The sequence below is a fragment of the Arachis ipaensis genome, chromosome B3 (genome assembly GCF_059453495.1).
Source record: "Arachis ipaensis isolate K30076 ecotype BB chromosome B3, ASM5945349v1, whole genome shotgun sequence".
Lineage (NCBI taxonomy): Eukaryota > Viridiplantae > Streptophyta > Magnoliopsida > Fabales > Fabaceae > Arachis > Arachis ipaensis.
The window spans coordinates 58,635,667-58,658,173 of record NC_142438.1 but is presented as its reverse complement, the minus strand read 5'-3'; positions in this window follow the sequence as shown (position 1 = coordinate 58,658,173).

Below are 22,507 nucleotides of genomic sequence, written 5' to 3'. Positions count from 1 at the left end.
AATCCTGTTAGTCTCCTGTTACAAAAATGGGTGCCTTGATCGCTCACGATCGCTCGTGGTGATCTAAAGCGACATATAATATGGTTTCTCACAAAGGAAACAACAGTGTTAGCATCATCAGTGCGGGTAGGAATTGCTTCCACCCATTTGGAAACATAATCCACAGCTAACAATATATAAAAATATCCATTAGAATTTGGAAATGGACCCATGAAGTCAATGCCCCAAACATAAAAAATTTCACAGAAGAGCATATATTGTTGAGGCATCTCATCCCTCCTGGATATATTACCAAATTTCTGGCATGGGGGGCAAGATTTACAAAACTCAGCAGCGTCTCTAAAAAGAGTAGGCCACCAGAATCCTCAGTCTAAGATCTTTCTAGCTGTTCTTTAAGGGCCAAAATATCCTCCACTCTCAGATGAGTGACAGGCCTCTAAAATGGACTGGAATTCTGATTGAGACACACAACGTCTAATTATCTGGTCAGCGCCACATCTCCATAAATATGGGTCATCCCATATATAATATTTAGACTCGCTTTTCAGCTTGTATCTTTGATGTTTAGAAAAATGTGGAGGAAATGTGCGGCTAACTAAATAATTAGCGACAGGTGCATACCAAGGGACTACCTCGGATACTGCTTGCAGGTTGTCAAAAGGAAAATTATCATCTATAGGAGTAGAATCATCCTTAATATGTTCAAGGCGACTTAAGTGGTCTGCTACTAAATTCTTATTACCACTCCTATCCTTTATTTGTAAATCAAATTCTTGTAATAGCAGTATCCAACGTATAAGTCTTGGTTTGGATTCCTTTTTAGCTAATAGATACTTTAGAGCTGCATGGTCCGAATACACTACTACTCTAGTACCAAGTAAATAAGCTCGGAATTTATCCAGAGCAAAAACAATAGCAAGAAGCTCTTTCTCAGTAGTAGTATAATTGGACTGGGCAGTGTCTAAAGTCTTAGACGCATAGGCAATAACAAAAGGATCCTTACCTTCACGCTGAGCCAGCGCTGCTCCTACTGCATGGTTGGAAGCATCGCACATGATTTCAAACGGCTGGCTCGAGTCTGGTCCTCTTACAATTGGGGCTTGAGTTAGAGCAGTCTTCAGCTTATCAAACGCTTGTTTGCAATCCTCACTGAACTCGAACACAATATCCTTCTGTAGTAATCTGGATAAGGGAAGTGCCACCTTGCTAAAGTCCTTAATAAATCTCATGTAGAAACCTGCGTGGCCAAGGAACGAACGGACTTCCCTCACAGAAGAGGGTAAGGTAAACTAGAAATAACATTCACCTTTGCTGGGTCTACAGAAATGCCATTATTAGATACCACATGTCCTAATACAATCCCTTGTTTTACCATAAAGTGGCATTTTTCGAAATTCAATACAAGGTTTGTATTAACACATCTATCTAATACTCTAGATAATCCCTCTAAGCAAATGTTAAAAGAATCACCATAAACGCTAAAATCCTCCATAAAAACTTCCATACAATCCTCAATAAGATCAGAGAAAAGACTCATCATGCACCTTTGGAAGGTAGCTGGTGCATTGCACAAGCCAAAGGGCATTCTCTTATAAGCATAAGTCCCAAAAGGACATGTAAAAGTAGTCTTTTACTGATCCTCAGGAGCTATATGAATATAGAGATAACCTGTATAACCATCTAAAAAGCAATAATGTGATTTACCTGATAGGCGATCCAGCATTTGATCAATGAATGGAAGTGGGTTGTGATCCTTACGGGTAGCTTGGTTGAGACGCCTGTAATCAATGCAGACTCTCCAAGCATTCTAAACTTTAGTTGCTATGAGCTCTCCATGCTCACTCTTCACTGTAGTGACTCCAGATTTCTTGGGCACCACTTGTACTGGGCTTACCCATTCACTGTCTGAAATGGGATATATGATACCTGCTTCCAATAGTCTGGTCACTTCCTTTTTGACAACTTCCAAGATGGTGGGATTCAATCTTCTTTGTGGTTGATAGACAGGTCTTGCTCCCTCTTCTAAAAATATTCTGTGCTCGCATACTTGAGGGTTGATTCCCACTATGTCTGCTAAACTCCACCCAATTGCCTTCTTATGCTTCCTCAATACATCAAGTAATTGTTCTTCTTGTTGTGAAGTCAGTTCCCTTGCAATAATAACCGGAAGCTTTTGCTCATCCTCAAGATAAGCATATTTGAGATGTGGAGGGAGAGGTTTCAATTCTAACTTTTGATCATGGGCGGGCTCTGGATTATCTGGGACTTGTGAAAATGGCGAAGTGCCCCCATTGTCAGTTAAGAGGGTCCCTACACTTGGACCTTGTCCAGTGTGCCTCTCTTCAAACTCTTCCTTTTGAACTTCAGCCACACTTTCGTCTATGACATCACACTGGAAGATAGAACGATCTTCTGGGGGGTTGTCAATGACTCCATTCAGATTGAAGATTACTATGCGGCCATCTATTTCAAAGGAGTATGTTCCTGAAAAAGCATCCAATTTGAATTTTGATGTCTTCAGGAATGGTCTTCCAAGTAGGATTGATGATGGCTTATCTGAATCATTGTGGGGCATCTCCAAAATATAAAAATCAGTGGGAAATGTGAACCCTTTAATGTTCACCAAAACATCTTCAGCAACTCCAGCCACTGTAATAATGCTTTTATCTGCTAACACAAAACGAGCTGCCGACCTTTTTAAGGGAGGGAGCCTCAAAACATCATATATAGACAAAGGCATTATACTGACACATGCTCCTAAATCACACATGCAATCATAAATTACTACACCACCAATAGTACAACTAACCATGCAAGGACCTGGATCACTACATTTTTCAGGTAATCCTCCCATTAAAGCAGATATAGAACTACCTAAAGGAATAGTTTCTAATTCATTAATTTTGTCTTTATGGATACATAAGTCTTTTAGAAACTTTGCATATTTAGGTACCTGCTGAATAACATCAAAAAGGGGAACAGTTACCTCAACCTTTTTGAATATCTCTACCATTTTAGGATCGGGTTCCAGCTGCTTCCTGGGCTTTCTTGCAAGTTGTGGAAATAGAATAGGAGTAGTGTTTTCTATGGTGCCTGCGCCTTTTGGTGCTTCCTCCTGTGGTTGAGCTGTTTCTTCTTCAGCTGTGTTCTGTATATCCTCTTCCTCTTCAACATCTTCGATTTCTACCACCTCTTTAGCTGAGGCGTATTCTGGTGAGCTTGGTTCCTCCTGATTCCTCTCCTGCAGTGTGGTTCCGGACCTCAGGGTGATGGCATTAATGCCTCCCTTTGGATTGGGTAATGGTTGAGAGGGGATTCCAGTGGTGCTTGAAGGTTGGTTACTGGAATTTTGTGCTGATCCAAACTGTGTCATAAAAGCTTGCAGAGTAGAGGTGAGACCATTCAGACTGGCATTAATACTATTCATGATGTTGTTTTCCATGGTCTGTTGTCTTTTCTCAAAAGATTGTAGTAGATCTTCATTAGAAGATAACGAAGAATGAGTAAATTGAGAGGTCTGCTGCTGATTGTTCTGTGGTCCTTGGTTCTGCCTCAGGTGAGGTGCTCTGTAAGGTTGATTTTGCTGCCTGTTGTTGTTATTGTTCCACTTCTGATTTCCCTGATTATCTCTGTCTCCTCTGTTATTGTTGTCCCTCCAATTCTGGTTTGAATTGTCCTGCCATCCTTGGTTATTATTTCCACTTTGATTGTACCCTTGGTTGGGGCGGTCATAGAAGTTGTGAGTGGATGCCACCATGTTGTCTTCTTGTTGGAGCTGCAGGCATTCATCAGTGTAATGGCTATCATCAGCACAGATTCCGCAAATTCTTTGTGGGACTAGTTGTTGGTTTTGCTGTGGTGGAGGAGGTTGAGCTTGCTGAGCTTGTTGATTCAACTGCATTTGCTTCAGCAAGTTAGTCATTTCACAGATGCTTTGAGTCAGAGCAGCAGTCTCTCTTCTAGAAGATACTTCTGCAACAGCTTTTGAACGGCCTTGCTTCTGTCTGTGGTTCCTAGTGGATTCTGCTAAACCACTGATCAATTGCCAAGCTTCATCAGTGGTCTTGTACTTCTTCATAGACCCATTGCTGGCACTTTCCAGTGTGTTCTTATCTTGGGGCCTCATACCCTGTGTAATATAGCTGAGTAGCACGATTTTGTCAATCATGTGATGGGGGCATGCTTCCAGAAGATTATTGAAGCGCTCCCAGTATTCAAAGAGAGTCTCATTGTCATCCTGAACAATTGTGGAGATATCCTTCCTCCGTTTATCAGTAACTTCAGATGGAAAGAATTTCTCCAGAAACTCCTTTCTGAGTGTATCCCAGTTGGATACATTTGCTAGAGGTTGAGTGTAGTACCACTCTCTTGCTTTTCCCTCAAGAGAAAATGGAAAAGCTTTCAGCAGAATTGAAGTTTCATCAGTGCCATCACGCCTGACAGTAGAACAGGCTGCCTGGAAATCTCTCAAGTGCTTGATAGGCTCTTGAGCAGGTAGGCCATGAAACTTGGGCATCAAATTTAGCAGCGCGGTCTTTATTTCAAAATCAGTAGCTATCGCTGGATGATGCGCTTGAAACGGTTTCATTGTAAAATCAGGGGCTCCTTCCTCCTGGATGGTAACTCTCCTAGCTGCCATATTTTCTGCACGTAAAACAACCGAATCAGTAGAACGGGGGCTGGTTTCTTCCTCAGATTCACTTTCAGATCCGCCCTCAGAGCGGACTAACCGACACTGTTCTCGCCTTATTCGTGAAATTGTCCTTTCAATTTCAGGATCGAATATTAGCAAGCGTGGATCAGGAAGTGAATGCATCATTTGACGGAAGAAACATGCAGCTCATAGTAACAAAATAAAATAAAATGCAAATAAATAAATTCTAATCAATAAAATTAGCACTCTATTGTAACTCTCCGGCAATGGCGCCATTTTGAAGAACTTAAGATTGATGGTTTAGAGGTTATAGAAACTCTCGTCGTAAGTATAGTTACTAAACCAAGCAATCAACCTTTCTTACAAAAGTTGTGGTTGTCACAAGTAACAAACCCCTTTGAAATTGATAACCGAGTATTCAAACCTCGGGTCGTCTTCTCAAAGAATTGCAGGGAGGTATGTTCTTATTATTGGTTATGAGTTTGTAAATTGGGGTTTTGGAAGTAAGGAGGGAATATGTTATATGACAAGTAAAATAAAATAATAATAATAAAATCTCTTTGCAAGGTATAAGAATTAGAATTCCTATCCTAGTTATCCTTATCAAGTGTGAAGAGAATTGGGTTTTAATCCCACTTGGTCAGCCTTTATTAAACAAAGGAAGGTTAAGTGGACTGATTAGCTTGATTCTCAAGTCCTAGTCAACTACTGTGGAGAGACTAGTGTTAGAGCAATCCTAGCTAAAGCAAAAACTGTCAATTTCAACCACTTGCTGAGTTTGATAACTCAAGTACTACTAATCACTTGACCAAAGCCAAAAGGGAGAAAAATATCTAAATTAAATTAAAAGCATTAATATAAATAAAGCAAAGCAATCTTAAATCTGAAATACCTCAAATAATATTAAATAAAATATGCAGATCTTAACATGAAAAGTTCATAAGCCAATTGGGCAACATATCTAATACAAGCATTGAAGCATCTGAAAGTAAAAAGAGGAATATAAAGTAAAAGGAATATTAAACCTGGGATTGAGAGTCACTCCTAAAACTAAGAGAAATCCTAAATCCTAATCCTAAGAGAGAGGAGAGAACCTCTCTCTCTAAAAACTACATCTACTCCTAAAATTATGAATTATGAGAGCCTCCCTTGAATGGATGCATTCCCCCACTTTATAGCCTCTAATCTGTGTTTTCTGGGCCGTGAACTGGGTCGAAAACAGCCCAGAAATCGCTGGAGAAGAATTCAAACACGCTGATTTCCGTCACTGCGACGCGGCCGCATGGATCACGCGGTCGCATCATCTAGCTTTAGGGGAACTATAGCATATTATATATCAAATCGAAGCTCCGGACGTTAGCTTTCCAACGCAACTGGAACCGCATTGTTTGGACCTCTATAGCTAAAGTTATAGCCGTTTGAGTGCAAAGAGGTCAGGCTGGACAGCTTAGCAATTTCTCCAACTTCTTGTATTCCTTCCACTTTTGCATGCTTCCTTTCCATCCTCCAAACCATTCCTGCCCTGTAATCTCTAAAAACACTTAACACACATATCAAGGCATCTAATGGTAATAAGAGAGGATAAATAATAAGCAAATATAAGATCAAAGAAGCATGTTTTCAATCAAAACACATAATTAGGAAGGAAATATAAAACCATGCAAATAGTATGAATAAGTGGGTAAAGAGTTAATAAAAACCACTCAATTGAGTACAAGATAAACCATAAAATAGTGGTTTATCAAGCAGAATCCAATTCTCATCACACCTGATAAAGATAACAAGGATAGGACTTCAATTTCTCATACCTTGCCAAGAGATTTTATTATTAATTTATTATTCTTGTTATTTAAATTACTTATTCAACCCTTTCAAAAACCCAAAAATACCTTTTTCCATAATCAATAATAAATCATACCTCCCTGCAATTCCTTGAGAAGACGACCCGAGGTTTAAATACTTCGGTTATAAATTTTATTGGGTTTTGTTACTTGTGACAACTAAAGTTTTTGTACAAAAGGATTTCTTGTCGGTCTAGAAGTTATACTTACAACGGGAATTTGTTTGCGAAAATTCTAGATCGCGCGAGAATTTCGTTCGTCAAAATGGCGCCGTTGTCGGGAAATTGCAAACGTGTACCTTATTATTGGTTATTGTAAATATTTTATTTTGCTTGTTTATTTGCTGTTATTTTTTTGTTTTTAATTTTTATTAGCTACTATGAGTTCTCACCCCCGTCACTTTGAGTTTGGTTCTAATGTTATTGAAAGGAATGGAAGCTATAACAGGAACATGCATCAAGGTCGAAATAATCACAGATGGAAGGAGCCACGAGGATCTGATCAACCCTTTCGGCAACAACACTTTCCAAGATACCATGGACGACGACAATTCAATAATGCATGTCGAGACAATAGTTATGGTGGACCTCTTCGTGACAACCAACCTCCACCAAATTACTATGGTCAAGAGCCATTCCATGGAGCGTACCAAGAAGATGAATATGGTGGACCCCCTTACCAACAAGTCCCACCATATGCTTATGAACCACCTCCTCAACACAACTCTAAACCACCATACTCACAAGCCCCCTACTACCAAACACCATCACATGATTCTAACCCTTATTCACCATATCAACCACCCTATGAGCCATATGAGCCATACATAGATCCACCCCAATTCCAACCCAGTTACTCCCAAGGACCACCACCTCCATATACACCACATCCATATCCATCAATCCAAGAGCCTTATGATCCTACTTATGATATCCGAGCAGAACAAGAGTAAAGGGATCGTCTCAAGGAAACAATGGATCAATTTCAAGCAACCCTGCGTCAATTGGACCGAGCGGTAAACCGAATGGCACCCGAAGCTTTCATGGCTAAAGAATCTCAACTTGAGAACAAGGAATTAAAGTGTGCTGTGCAACAAGTGGAAAAGATGGAGAGTAATGAACCACCCTCTTATCATGAACCTTTCCTCCCAAGTAATGAGCCCTCATATCCACCTCAACCTTCAATGCATGACACTCTTGGTGTTCTTCTTCAAGGGCAAAGAGAGATGAAACAGGGTGTACTAGAATTTATGACTGCCTTTACAGAGGTAATAAATCGATTAGCTTCCCAACATCTGAGCACTCAAAGTACTCCCATGGCTACATGTGGAGAATCAAAAGAAAAGCGTAGCATGAAAGAGACACTAGAAACTCTGGTGGACAACGAGGAACATGGCTTTGAATTGGAACATGCGGAGGAAGCCATAACAGTTGCAGAGGAAGAAGTGGTTGAAGATTTAGGAGATGCTGAACCGCCATGGGAATCTAGAATTGTAGAGTACTCTTCCAATAAGATTGAAATTGATGTCAAGAAGGCCAGTGCACAACCTCCAAGGCATATTCCTTATGAAAACTTGTATGGGATAGATCAAGAAGTAAGTTCCCTTGGTGATAAGGATCATGCATCAAGTCCTCCTAGTGATAAATCTACATCCGCAAATGAACTCCTTGTGTAACAACCCCGATTTTCGAGTATGTGAGATCTTTTCTAAAAATACAGATTTCTCCGGAAGATCAGTAAGGCGAGAACCTCTGCTATAACATAAAGTATCTCAATCCTTATTGTCATTATGTCATCTTTAAGTTAGAACCTTTTCTGAGGCAAGCTCGATAATGCAGTCACGAAGAACCTAGTTTTTGAACCGTATCGGTTAAGAGTTTTGATTCTGTTTTTTGTAAATAGTCTCAGTTTGACGAACCGGACTCGATTCATGAGAGGAGAGAGATAATAGGATAATATTATCATTATATTAGTATTAGAAGCTTCTTGAATGATATTATAAGGTTACCTGGTCTGTTTTAGTTAAAAACAGGAAATCGGTTTAACCGAGTTCACAGTTTACTGGTGCAGCTTAGCACCGGCACTCTCTGATGACTTTAGCAATGCTAAGGCCTCATTATACATGTTTTATTCTCATATTAAAAATTTTACTAGTGTCTTTTATGCTAGTTGCTCAGAAAATAATTTTTAGAGGTGTTTTTACGTGTGTTCCGATACACCTAGTTTTAGTAGTTATACACCTGAGATATTTTAATATTATTTTAATCCACCTTCAAGCCAACCAATCACAACTCAGCCTACACCCCCAAAACCCCCAAGGCTAGTTCATTTTCATTTTGAGGCCGAAATTTCCAAGAGAGAAAAAGAGAGAAAAGTTCTTAGTTACAAATCTTCAAAGCTTGACTTCTGCTGAACTAAAACCCAAATCAAAATTCCAATCTGACCAAAATGATCCTCTCTTCTTTCTCTATATGATCATATGACTTATCAAGGCTGGAATCAAGGCGAGTTGGCTGCACCATCTCCCTTTTAATTCAGTTTCAAGGAAACATGCTTAAATATGTGTTTTCTTGATGTTCTTCCTTAAGAATCATGCTTAACTTGACTTGAGGGCCAAGAAACGAGACTTTCCAGCAAGTCTAAGGTTAGAAATCACTTCCTAACGTGCTGAGGGAGATTTGGTTAGTTGAGGGATTTGAATTTAAAGTTGTTCTTGATGTGATTTAGGAGGAAAAAGTGCTATAGGACCACCTGAAAGTCTAACTGAATTAGGAGCAGCAAAACCAGGTAGGGTGTCACGAAATTAATCTTGATTATTTGTGTTCGAGTTCTGTGAATGTTGTATGATTTGGCTGTGATAAAAATTGGTTGCATATATGACTGATTCTTGGTGAAAATTTGGTGAAATTTTGATGAAATTTGATGATATTCAAGCTATGAAACATGTCCTTGAGTGCAGCTAGAAAAACGAACCCTAATCCTTAAATTGGGGTTCAATTTGTTTTAAAATCATGTAGAAAAGATGGGGTTTTAATGGCTGCTAATTTATTTTGAATTATGGTAAAAATTGGTTGCTGAAAAGACTGAAAAACGGGTAAAAACAGAGAAAGAATCTGAAGAATTTACGAAGAACACGAAGAACACTTTGAATGTGGTGAAGAAAAATGAAGAACACCATTTTGATTCATAAAAGGGCAAGGAAGTAATTAATTTGGTGTTTGGGGGGTTATTTTATAATTTCTGAAAGTTAGGGTGGTTAAAGTAGAAATATTAAAAGTTACGGGTGGTAAAAAGTGAATTTTAAAGGTTAAAAGTTAAAGTGGGGTAATTTTCGAAAATTAATGATAAAATAATAAATAATAATAAAATATAAAAAAATAATATTTGATTAAAAATAATATTTTAATAAAAATAATAAAATAATAAGAAAAAGGCAGTTTTCTGTAAAAGCTTTAGAAAGACAACTTTAAGCGCAGAATCTCATAATTACCTTCATAAAACATTTAGGAAGTGGTAAGAACATATTAGTGAGGGAAAGATAAAAGAAAGATAAAAGCTAAAGAAAAGATAAAAACCAAAGAAAAGTTTGTAAAGTTTTAATGACAGAAACAGACAAAGATTAGTGAACGAACTAGGGCAACATAGTTAGTCCTTGAGTTGCGACTAGGGTTAGGTATTATATGAAAAGTTAAACTGTTTCAGTATAGACTTAATGAACCTATACTTGGGACAGACTAACTATTCATGCCGAAATTTACATAGGCTTTAAATACATGCATTAAACAGAGAAATCAAAGCTGAGTAAAGAAACACAGAGAACAGAGTAACCAGAGAAGAATAAAGGGATACAGAGAAAAGAGTAATCAGAGCAAAGTAAAAAAGACAAAGAGAAAAGAGTAATCTAATAAAGAGAAATGGTTTAAATTAAGATGTTGTAAAAGTAAAAGCTGTAGAGTTTGTATAGCATGATTGAACAGAGAAAGAAAGAAGTACTGCATACGAATATGAAAGTGATGATGAATAATGAGAATGTTAATGAATGATGATAATGAGAATGATTATGTAAGAATCTGCTGTAGAGAGGCAGTCAGATAGACGGTGGTACGACCACTGAGAACGCTTTCCTGTGATACCTTGCTATAATGCTTTGCTATAAGACAGAGGTTGCTTACAGAGGTATCGAGATCAGTGTGCTCCTGTAAGATAGAGGTTGCTTACAGTGAGTGTGTTGTTGTTCCTGTAAGACAGAGGTTGCTTACAGTAAGTGTGTTGTTGTTCTTGTAAGACAGAGGTTGCTCACAGTGAGTATGTTGGGCGTTTATCGGCTAATAAGTTCCGCCCTGCAAGACAAAGGTTGCTTGCAGTGGATACCCTGCAAGACAAAGGTTGCTTGCAGTGGGTGTTGCCAACAGGAAAGCCTTACCCAGACAGAGGTTGCTGGGTAACATCGGGAGCGGGTATGTAACCGACAAATAATCTCATTACCTGTGCTAGGGCTAGACATGCATCATACTTGGCTGTGCATTTTCCCCTGTTATGATTGTTGTATGAATGTATGCTTTCCTTGTTTGTATTCTATTCTCTGTGTCTGTGTTGTATTTTCTTGTATTTTTCTGTTTATGTTCTGTTTTCTATTTTCTTTATTTCCTCTATTTATATGTATCTTCTATTTACTGCTTCTTGTATTCTGCTATTTGTCTACTAAACAACACGGAATTAATGAACTTAACTAATAACCCCGACCCTACTAAGAACTCCCAAGTTCTTACCCCTTCTCTCTCCCTTCCCCCTTCAGATGGAAGCTTGGGTAGCCTTCCGTAGTTCGCTGATGACCGTTCATAAAGAGGATTTCGCTCTAGGTAGTCTTCTGAGTCTAGATGAATCCCGTTCTCTGTTCATATGTATATACGGTGAGACCAGCCAACGTCTGCACCCCGTTTGTACGCGAACTTTAACCTAAATCCTATGTACGAGACTCTTGTTATGTGGCTACTTGATGAGGTACTGGAGTGATGTCATATGGCAATGTCTGATCGTACAGAGGAGTAGAAGATGATATTCCACCTTTTGATGACGTTCCACCTGACTTGAGTTTTGAAGACTTAGAACATACCTTCCCTCGCTTTAGTAGTTTAGAGGGACTAGGTGAGTATATAGTCTAGGCTAGCCTGGGTGCCAGCTTAGGGACTTCTTGAACAGGTCAGGACCTGGGATATTGTATGTATATATTTGTACATAGCTATTATTTAGCTATATCTAAGGGTGTTCTAACTAACAGTCTATACTCTAATAAAGCTGGATCACGAAATGTTACCAACTTCTTGAGATGTATTTATGTGTGGTTGTTTATAACCGTTTTATCTATTATTATTTGTGAATTGCTTATGAATGATTCTGTTTATTAATCCAAACGTTTAAAAAAAAGGTACCTCGCAAACTAATTACACTTTTAACAACGAATCAGGCTCATATAATAAATAATAGATAATAATTAGGAAGATAAGTTGGTAGCGCTCAGTTTCTAGTATGATCATGACGTACCAGAAATTGGGTCGTTACAATTTGGTATCAGAGTAGTTCTTTCCCAGTAGAGCCTGGGGAGTGGACTGACTATGCTTCATTGCATACTCTGCTTGTGTGTCTCATGCTGTTAGGGTATCTTTAAGATACATTTGGCATGAATTTCTATGAGTGCTCATTTTGGGAATGTTCGTACTAAACTTGAGATATTAAGACTGATCACCTTAATGTTGATTGTTTGGTGCAGATAAGACCTCAATGACTGTGAATAGGCATGGTTTAATCGAGATCCGATCGACGAATCGATGTGAGACCAGCTATCCTAATAGCTGTTATGATATACATGGCAATGACTATGTTAGATTTGGATGCTGTAAGGAACGGACCTAGCTCTTCGTCAGGATGGCTTGAAGAAAGTAGATCATTTGAAGATGGATTCTGCACGTGGCTGAAATTTTGAGGGCAAAATTTTCTTTAAGGAGGGTAGAATGTAACAACCCCGATTTTCGAGTACGTGAGATCTTTTCTGAAAATACAGATTTCTCTGGAAGATCAGTAAGGCGAGAACCTCTGCTATAACATCAAGTATCTCAATCCTTATTGTCATTATATCATCTTTAAGTTAGAACCTTTTCTGAGGCAAGTTCGATAACGCAGTCACGAAGAACCTAGTTTTTGAACCGTATCGGTTAAGAGTTTTGATTCTATTTTTCGTAAATAGTCTCAGTTTGAGGAACCGGACTCGATTCATGAGAGAAGAGAGATAATAGGATAATATTATCATTATATTAGTATTATAAGCTTATTGAATGATATTATAAGGTTACCTGGTATGTTTTAGTTAAAAACAGGAAATCGGTTTAACCGGGTTCACGGTTTACTGGTGTAGCTTAGCACTGGCACTCTCTGATGACTTTAGCAATGCTAAGGCCTCATTATACATGTTTTATTCTCATATTAAATATGTTACTAGTGTCTTTTATGCTAGTTGCTCAGAAAAGAATTTTAGAGGTGTTTTTACGTGTGTTCCGATACACCTAGTTTTAGTAGTTATACACCTAAGATATTTTAATATTATTTTAATCCACCTTCAAGCCAACCAATCACAACTCAGCCTACACTCCCAAAACCCCCAAGGCTGGTTCATTTTCATTTTGTGGCCGAAATTTCCAAGAGAGAAAAAGAGAGAAAAGTTCTTAGTTCCAAATCTTCAAAGCTTGATTTCTACTGAACTAAAACCCAAATCAAAATTCCAATCCGACCAAAATGATCCTCTCTTCTTTCTCTACATGATCATATGACTTATCAAGGCTGGAATCAAGGTGAGATGGCTGCACCATCTCCCTTTTAATTTAGTTTCAAGGAAACATGCTTAAATATGTATTTTCTTGATGTTCTTCCTTAGGAATCATGCTTAACTTGACTTGAGGGCCAAGAAATGTGACTTTCTAGCAAGTCTAAGGTTAGAAATCACTTTCTAACGTGATGAGGGAGATTTGGTTAGTTGAGGGTTTTTGGATTTAAAGTTGTTCTTGATGTGATTTAGGAGGAAAAAGTGCTAAAGGACCACCTGAAAGTCTAACTGAATTAGGAGCAGCAAAACCAGGTAGGGTGTCACGAAATTAATCTTGATTATTTGTGTTTGAGTTGTGTGAATGTTGTATGATTTGGCTGTGATAAAAATTGGTTGCATATATGATTGATTCTTGGTGAAAATTTGGTGAAATTTTGATGAAATTTGATGATATTCAAGCTATGAAACATGTCCTTGAGTGCAGCTGGAAAAACGAACCCTAATCCTTAAATTGGGGTTCAATTTGTTTTAAAATCATGTAGAAAAGATGGGGTTTTATTGGCTGCTAATTTATTTTGAATTATGGTAAAAATCGGTTGCTGAAAAGACTGAAAAACGGGTAAAAACAGAGAAAGAATCTGAAGAATTTACGAAGAACACGAAGAACACTTTGAATGTGGTGAAGAACAATGAAGAACACCTTTTTTATTCATAAAAGGGCAAGGAAGTAATTAATTTGGTGTTTGGGGGGTTATTTTGTAATTTCTGAAACTTAGGGTGGTTAAAGTAGAAATATTAAAAGTTACGGGTGGTAAAAAGTGAATTTTAAAGGTTAAAAGTTAAAGTGGGGTAATTTTCGAAAATTAATGATAAAATAATAAATAATAATAAAATATTAAATAATAATATTTAATTAAAAATAATATTTTAATAAAAATAATAAAATAATGCGGAAAAGGCAGTTTTCTGTAAAAGCTTTAGAAAGACAACTTTAAGCGCAGAATCTCATAATTACCTTCATAAAACATTTAAGGACTGGTAAGAACATATTAGTGAGGTAAAGATAAAAGAAAGATAAATGCTAAAGAAAAGATAAAAACCAAAGAAAAGTCTGTAAAGTTTTAATGACAGAAACAGATAGAGATTAGTGAACGAACTAGGGCAACATAGTTAGTCCTTGAGTTGCGACTAGGGTAGGTATTATACGAAAAGTTAAACTGTTTCAGTATAGACTTAATGAACCTATACTTGGGACAGACTAACTATTCATACCGAAATTTACATAAGCTTTAAATACATGCGTTAAACAGAGAAATCAAAGCAGAGTAAAGAAACACAGAGAATAGAGTAACCAGAGAAGAATAAAGGGATATAGAGAAAAGAGTAATCAGAGCAAAGTAAAAAAGACAAAGAGAAATGAGTAATGTAATAAAGAGAAATGGTTTAAATTAAGATGTTGTAAAAGTAAAAGCTGTAGAGTTTGTATAGCATGATTGAACAGAGAAATAAAGAAGTACTGCATAAGAATATGAAAGTGATGATGAATAATGAGAATGTTAATGAATGATGATAATGAGAATGATTATGTAAGAATCTGCTATAGAGAGGCAGTCAGATAGACGGGGGTACGGCCACTGAGAACGCTTTCCTGGGATACCTTGCTATAATGCTTTGCTATAAGACAGAGGTTGCTTACAGAGGTATCGAGATCATTGTGCTCCTGTAAGATAGAGGTTGCTTACAGTGAGTGTGTTGTTGTTCCTGTAAGACAGAGGTTGCTTACAGTAAGTGTGTTGTTGCTCTTGTAAGACAGAGGTTGCTTACAGTGAGTGTGTTGGGCATTTATCGGCTAATAAGTTCTGCCCTGCAAGACAAAGGTTGCTTGCAGTGGATACCCTGCAAGACAAAGGTTGCTTGCAGTGGGTGTTGCCAACAGGAAAGCCTTACCCAGACAGAGGTTGCTGGATAACGTCGGGAGCGGGTATGTAACCGACAAATGAGCTCATTACCTGCGCTAGGGCTAGACATGCATCATACTTGGCTGTGCATTTTCCCCTGTTATGATTGTTGTATGAATGTATGCTTTCCTTGTTTGTATTCTATTTTCTGTGTCTGTGTTGTATTTTCTTGTATATTTCTGTTTGTGTTCTGTTTTCTATTTTCTTTATTTTTTCTATTTATATGTATCTTCTATTTACTACTTCTTGTATTCTGCTATTTGTCTACTAAACAACACGGAATTAATGAACTTAACTAATAACCCTGACCCTACTAAGAACTCCCAAGTTCTTACCCCTTCTCTCTCCCTTCCCCCTTCAGATGGAAGCTTGGGTACCCTTCCGTAGTTCACTGATGACCATTCATAAAGAGGATTCCGCTCTAGGTAGTCTTCTGAGTCTAAGGTGATTCCCGTTCTCTGTTCATATGTATATACGGTGAGACCAGCCAACGTCTGCACCCCGTTTGTACGCAAACTTTAACCTAAATCCTATGTACGAGACTCTTGTTATGTGGCTACTTGATGAGGTACTAGAGTGATGTCATATGGCAATGTTTGATCGTGCAGAGGAGTAGAAGATGATGTTCCACCTTTTGATGACGTTCCACCTGACTTGAGTTTTGAAGACTTAGAACATACCTTCCCTCGCTTTAGTAGTTTAGAGGGACTAGGTGAGTATAGAGTCTAGGCTAGCCTGGATACCAGCTTAGGAACTTCTTGAACAGGTCAGGACCTGGGATATTGTATGTATATATATGTACATAGCTATTATTTAGCTATATCTAGGGGTGTTCTAACTAACAGTCTATACTCTAATAAAGCTGGATCACGGAATGTTATCAACTTCTTGAGATGTATTTATGTGTGGTTGTTTATAACCGTTTTATCTATTATTATTTGTGAATTGCTTATGAATGATTCTGTTTATTAATCCAAACGTTTAAAAAAAAAGGTACCTTACGCTTTTAACAACGAATCAGGCTCATATAATAAATAATAGATAATAATTAGGAAGACAAGTTGGTAGCGCTCAGTTTCTAGTATGATCATGACGTACCAGAAATTGGGTCGTTACACCTTGAATATGAAGACTCTTCTTTAATTGAGTCTGAGAATAATGTGGAAGCGAAAATCCTTAGAAAAGGGCGGACGGGAGTTGAGTACGCTTTGTCAAGAACGTTGGAGACTTCTCTACGTAGGTTGTCGTCTACTCCTTCACCTGAGTGGATAAAACATATCTCTGTTCGTCTTTCTATCTCACTTGAGTACGGTATTCTTGAAACGGACGGCCAACTCAGGAAGCTTTGTGGCATAAAGCGTAAGAGGAGACTATTTAGTGGTTGGAGTTGCAAATCAAGGCTCATCAAAGTTGATATTTCAAGGGCTAGATGTAAGGGCTCAACTGGTGATAATTTGGTTAGATCTAAAAGAAAAGTTTGCTACTCCATAGAGAATTCAGATTGCTTACCACCCGGTTGGAACAAAGATGGTCAACAAGAAGACGGCTGCAAAAGCAAGGTTTAGGACCTCGGAATTCATTTTACCAATCAACACTCTTGGGGCCTTGTCACTTGCTTCTACTTGCTTGAAGGCTTTCTGCGCCTAGTTTGGGATCCCGGAGGCCATTGGAATTACAAATATTGGTGGAGATTCCTGGATGAGTTCAAACACAAGCCACCATAACAAAGGACTCCCCAAATGTCCAACTTAAGGACTTTAACTAAAAGTGCTAGGTGGGAGACAACCCATCATGGTATAATCCTTCCTTTTATTCCTAGTTTATTTTATTTTAATTTTACTAGTGTTCATTCATAATTTCTGTATATTCACCTACATTCTGCATTTGCATCTGTATATTACATAAAAAAAATGCACGCGACGCGTCCGTGTCATGGGTGCGTTGTGAAGAAAAGAAAAGTACATAGAAAGTCATGCGAAAGCGTGGCTGGAGGCATGCCTTAGGCACAAATATGACCACGCGACCATGTCGCTAACGCGTTCGCGTCGTTTGCGAAATAGCCTCCCCACGCGTCCGCATCACCCACGCGAACGCGTGGCCCTGTGAAATCGACGTAAATGGGTGTATGGTAGTAAGTTATGATGGAGCTGGGCTGGAATGATGCTGGAAGCACCAGCCCCATCATGCGACCGCGTGCCCCACGTGGCCGCGTTGTCTTAAAAATATAGCCATCCACGCGATCGCGTCACCCACGCAATTGCGTCACCCCAAATTTTTGGCAAAATGGGTTTGTGACAGAGAGTTGCGCGAACGCGTAGCTGCCCTCGCGCCATTCGCACAAATCAAGTCACGCGACCGCGTGACCCACGCGTTTGCGTCACTTGACATAAATCACACACCACGCGATCGCGTGATCCACGCGTCCGCGTCGCATGCGACACACAGTTTATCCAGATCAGCACCAAAATTCCTATCTTTTCTTCTCCAATCCTATTTATCTTTCTATTATCATCCTTTCTTCTTTCTTCTATCTTTTCTTATTCTTTCTTCCTCCTTTCTTACTTCCTTTTTAAGCAAATCTTTTTTAACCTCTCATCCCTCTTAACTTCCATTCTATTTTATTTAATTAATTGCATACTTTCATTCATTATATTTTAATTTTGTGCATATTTTTATTTTCTTTTCTAAAGTTATTCTTTTTACATTGGTGTTACTTGTTCATATTCAGCTGTTATATCTTTTCTGGTATTATTTTGGTGCTTAGTGACTTATTTTCCACTGTTGGGTAATATTTAAGTCAATGCTCATCTTTTATGATACTTGTATTACTTTTGCATTGACTTGAGCTTATACTATCTTGCATTACCTACACTCTTTTTCCCTTTGTTGCAATTTTTGCACTATTGATATGCCACATGCTTCTATTGTTTTCTCACTTGTATGTTGTAGCTACCATGTAATTGAAACCCTTATTATTTGGCATTAACCCAACCATATTTTAAATTGTTTCCTATCTTTGTTTTTGGGTTACTTTTCTTCTTTTTCCTCTTCTTTCAGGATGGCTACCGAGGAAGGGAAACAGAAAGCCTTTACATGGGGCAACAGACAAGTCCATCTGCACAATCTCTAGAGAAAAGCGTCAGTTAGAGCAACCCGTCCACCTGTACATCTCAGCATGCACCGAGGACGGTGCAATCTTTAAGTGTGGGGAGGTCGATACCGATCTCCATGGGTTAGTTATTTTCTTCTCAACACCAATATATTACTTTATTTGTTAGTTCATTGTTGCATTTGCATGTTTAATTACATGTTTGTTTGATTTTATGCATTTAGTTACTACTTGGTTAAAGTAATAAATTTCTTTTTTGGACTCTATTTTTGAAAATTTTCACTAATTTAAATCAAAACTTTTGTGTTAAATTTGTTTGAAGTTGTAATTGGAACATGGTTTTTGAGTTAAAGAACACACAACCTGTGAGATTTTAAGCTTATTTATATGGTTACATTATTTAACCATAAAGTTTTATTCTTGTGTGTTCACTTCTCTATGATTGTAATCTTTATTTTGTTCCATTCTATATGTCCATTATTTAGTGTATTTACATGCTTGCATATAATTGAGGCCATTACTTGTTTAGCTCACTTATCCCAAATAAACCTACCCTTCCATTTACCTTTGTTAACCACTTTGAGCCTTTTTAATCCCATTTATTCTATATTTTATCACATCACTAGCCTTAAGTAGAAAAATAATTAAATACCCCAATTGAATCTTTGGTTAGCTTAAGATAGAGATTGTGTATCAACTAAGTGTGGGGAAACTATAGAAACATGGGTTAATAAGGGAATGTGCTATGTTTTTACTTTGATAAAATATTGGGAATTTAGGTACCTACTCATGTGAGACTAGAAAAATTAAAAATCCATGTGCATTGATATGTTATGTTTACTTTTATATTTAAAAAAAAGAGAGAAAAAAAATCCAAAAATATTCAATAAATAAGTAAATAAATAAGGGGACAAAATTACCCCAATGCAAGGTTAAGTTAATAAAAAGATCAATGCACATGTGATAAAATTAAAGAAAAGATTGATACATGAGTATGTGATACAAAAGTGGGAATTATGGGTAGCTAGGCATGAATTTAGAGTTACATAGAGTGTGTGTATGTATGGTGAAAGCTTAGGTTAGTCAAAGATTCATATTATAGCTCACTTGGCCATACATATATCCTCACCCTTACCTTAGCCCCAGTACAACCTTGAAAAGACCTCATGATGTTTGCATTGATATACTAGATATTTGTTGATTGGTTAGATGAAGAACAAAGTCTAGAAAGCATGAATAGGGAAGAGTAGAGTGATTGACCCTAGACATTTGAGAACTAGAGTGATATACATTACCAGTGAGGGTTCAATGCTTGATTCTATGTTCCCGGCTTTCATGAGCTCTCTTCTTACAAGTTTACTTGCTTTTTATTTTACGATTTGAATTAGTGGAAATTGGTTTGCATTTGTCTTGGAGAACTTGTTTGCTTTAAACCAAGTAGGTAGAATCACTTTAGCATATAGTTGCATTTATATTTAGGTTGCATTTCATGAGTCTTACTGTCCCTTAATAATTCTCTTTGTCTCCTTGAGCTTAGCATGAGGACATGCTAATGTTTAAGTGTGGGGAGGTTGATAAACCACTATTTTATGGTTTATCTTGTGCTAATTTGAGTGGTTTTTATCAGCTTTTTATCCACATATTCATATGATTTGCATGGTTTTACAATTCCTTCCTGGATTTATTCTATGATTGAAAACTTGCTTCCCAAAGCTTTAAATTGTGTATTTTAATTTCTCCTTTATACCATTCGATGCCGTGATCTGTGCGTTAAGTGTTTCAGGCTTTATAAGGCAGGAATGGCTTAGAGAATGGAGAGGAAACTTGCAAAAATGGAAGGAGCACAAGAAATAAAGGAGACAACCAGCGAGAAGTGACGCGCACGCATGGCTCACGCGTTCGCGTAAAACGGGGAAAATCATAGTGACGCGTACGCTTGGAAGCAGATCAGCACAACGACGCGAGCGCGCTTGACGCGTACGCGTGGAAAGGGAATTCGGCCAGTGACGCATACACGTGACCGACGCGTACGCGTGACATGCGCGATCTGTAGAAAATTCAGAAAACGCTGGGGGCAATTTCGGGCCGCATTTTGACCCAGTTTTCGGCCCAGAAACACAGATTAAAGTCAGGGAACATGCAGAGACTCAACACATTTTTTATTATTCATAATTTTAGGTTTAGATGTAGTTTTCTGAAGAGAGAGAGGCTCTCTCCTCTCTCTTAGGATTTAGGATTAGGATTCCTCTTAAAGGATTTAGGATTTCTTCTTCTCAATTTTTAGGTTCAATGTTCCTTTTATCTATTTTCTCAATTTAGTTTATGAACTCTTTATGTTTATATTGATTTTCTATTTAATACAATTTGAGGTATTTCAGATTTAATTTTGCTTTATTTTTATTTATGAATGCTTTTAATTTAATTTAAGATATTTTCCCTTTTTGGCTTTGGCTAAGTAATTAATAACACATGAGTTGTCAAACTCAGCTGTTGATTGAAATTGGAATTCCTTGCTGGTTAATTTGTACTCCAATAACTCTAGTCCTTTCATAGGAATTGACTAGGACTTGAGGATCAAATTAATTAGTCCACTTGACTTTCCTTTGTTTAGCAAAGGTTAATTAAAGTGGGAGTAAAATCCAATTCTCATCACACCTGATAAGGATAACTAGGATAGGACTTCAACTTCTCATACCTTGCCAATAGATTTATTATTATTAATTTATTTTTCTTGTTATTTAAATTACTTATTCTACCCTTTTAAAAACCCAAAAATACCTTTTTCCATAACCAATAATAAATCATACCTCCCTTCAATTCCTTGAGAAGATGACCTGAGGTTTAAATACTTCGGTTATAAATTTTATTGGGTTTTGTTACTTGTGACAACCAAAGTATTTGTACGAAAGGATTTCGTGTCGGTCTAGAAGCTATACTTACGGGAATTTATTTGCAAAAATTCTAGATCACGCGAGAATTTCGTTCGTCAATGACTGAGAGTCTCGAATCATAGCTAGAGGACATTTTTAAAGATGTTCAGCCTGATCTGGAGGAACCAGAGAAAATAGAAGAACCTCTAAAAACTCCTCAGGAAGAGGAGAAGCCTCCTAAACCCGAGCTCAAACCACTACCACCATCCCTGAAATATGCATTTCTGGGAGAAGATGACACTTTTCTCGTGATCATAAGCTCTGCTTTAAAGCCACAGGAAGAGGAAGCACTAATTCAGGTGCTAAGAAGACACATGATAGCTCTTGGGTGGTCTGTAAGTGATCTTAAGGGCATTAGTCCAGCCAGATGCATACACAAGATCCTATTGGAGGATGATGCTAAGCCAGTGGTTCAACCACAGAGGCGGCTATATCCAGCCATGAAGGAGGTGGTGCAGAAAGAGGTCACTAAGTTGCTAGAGGCTGGGATTATTTATCCTATTTTTGACAGCCCCTGGGTGAGCCTTGTCCAAGTTGTCCCCAAGAAGGGAGGCATGACAGTGGTTCATAATGAAAATAATGAACTGGATCCTACAAGAACAATTACAGGGTGGCGTATGTGTATTGACTACAGAAGGCTCAATACAGCCACCAAAAAGGATCATTTTCCTTTACCATTCATAGACTAGATGCTAGAAAGACTAGCAGGCCATGAATACTACTGCTTTTTGGATGGCTATTTAGGTTACAACCAAATTGTAGTAGATCCTCAGGACCAAGAGAAAACAGCATTCACATGTCCATCTGGAGTATTTGCCTACAGAAGGATGCCATTTGGTCTGTGCAATGCACTTGCAACCTTTCAGAGGTGCATGCTCTCTATTTTCTCTGATATGGTAGAGAAATTTCTGGAAGTCTTCATGGATGACTTCTCGGTATTTGGAGACTCATTCAGCTCCTATCTTGACCATCTAGCACTTGTTCTAAAACCCAGACTTATAAGATGGGTGTTGTTTCTGCAAGAGTTTGATATAGAAATAAGAGACAGAAAAAGGGACAGAGAACCAAGTAGCTGATCACCTGTCCCAGATAGAACCAGTAGCAGGAGCATCCCTTCCTCCTACTGAGATCTCTGAAACCTTTTCGGATGAGCAACTCTTTGCCATTCAGAAAGTATCGTGGTTTGTAGACATAGCAAACT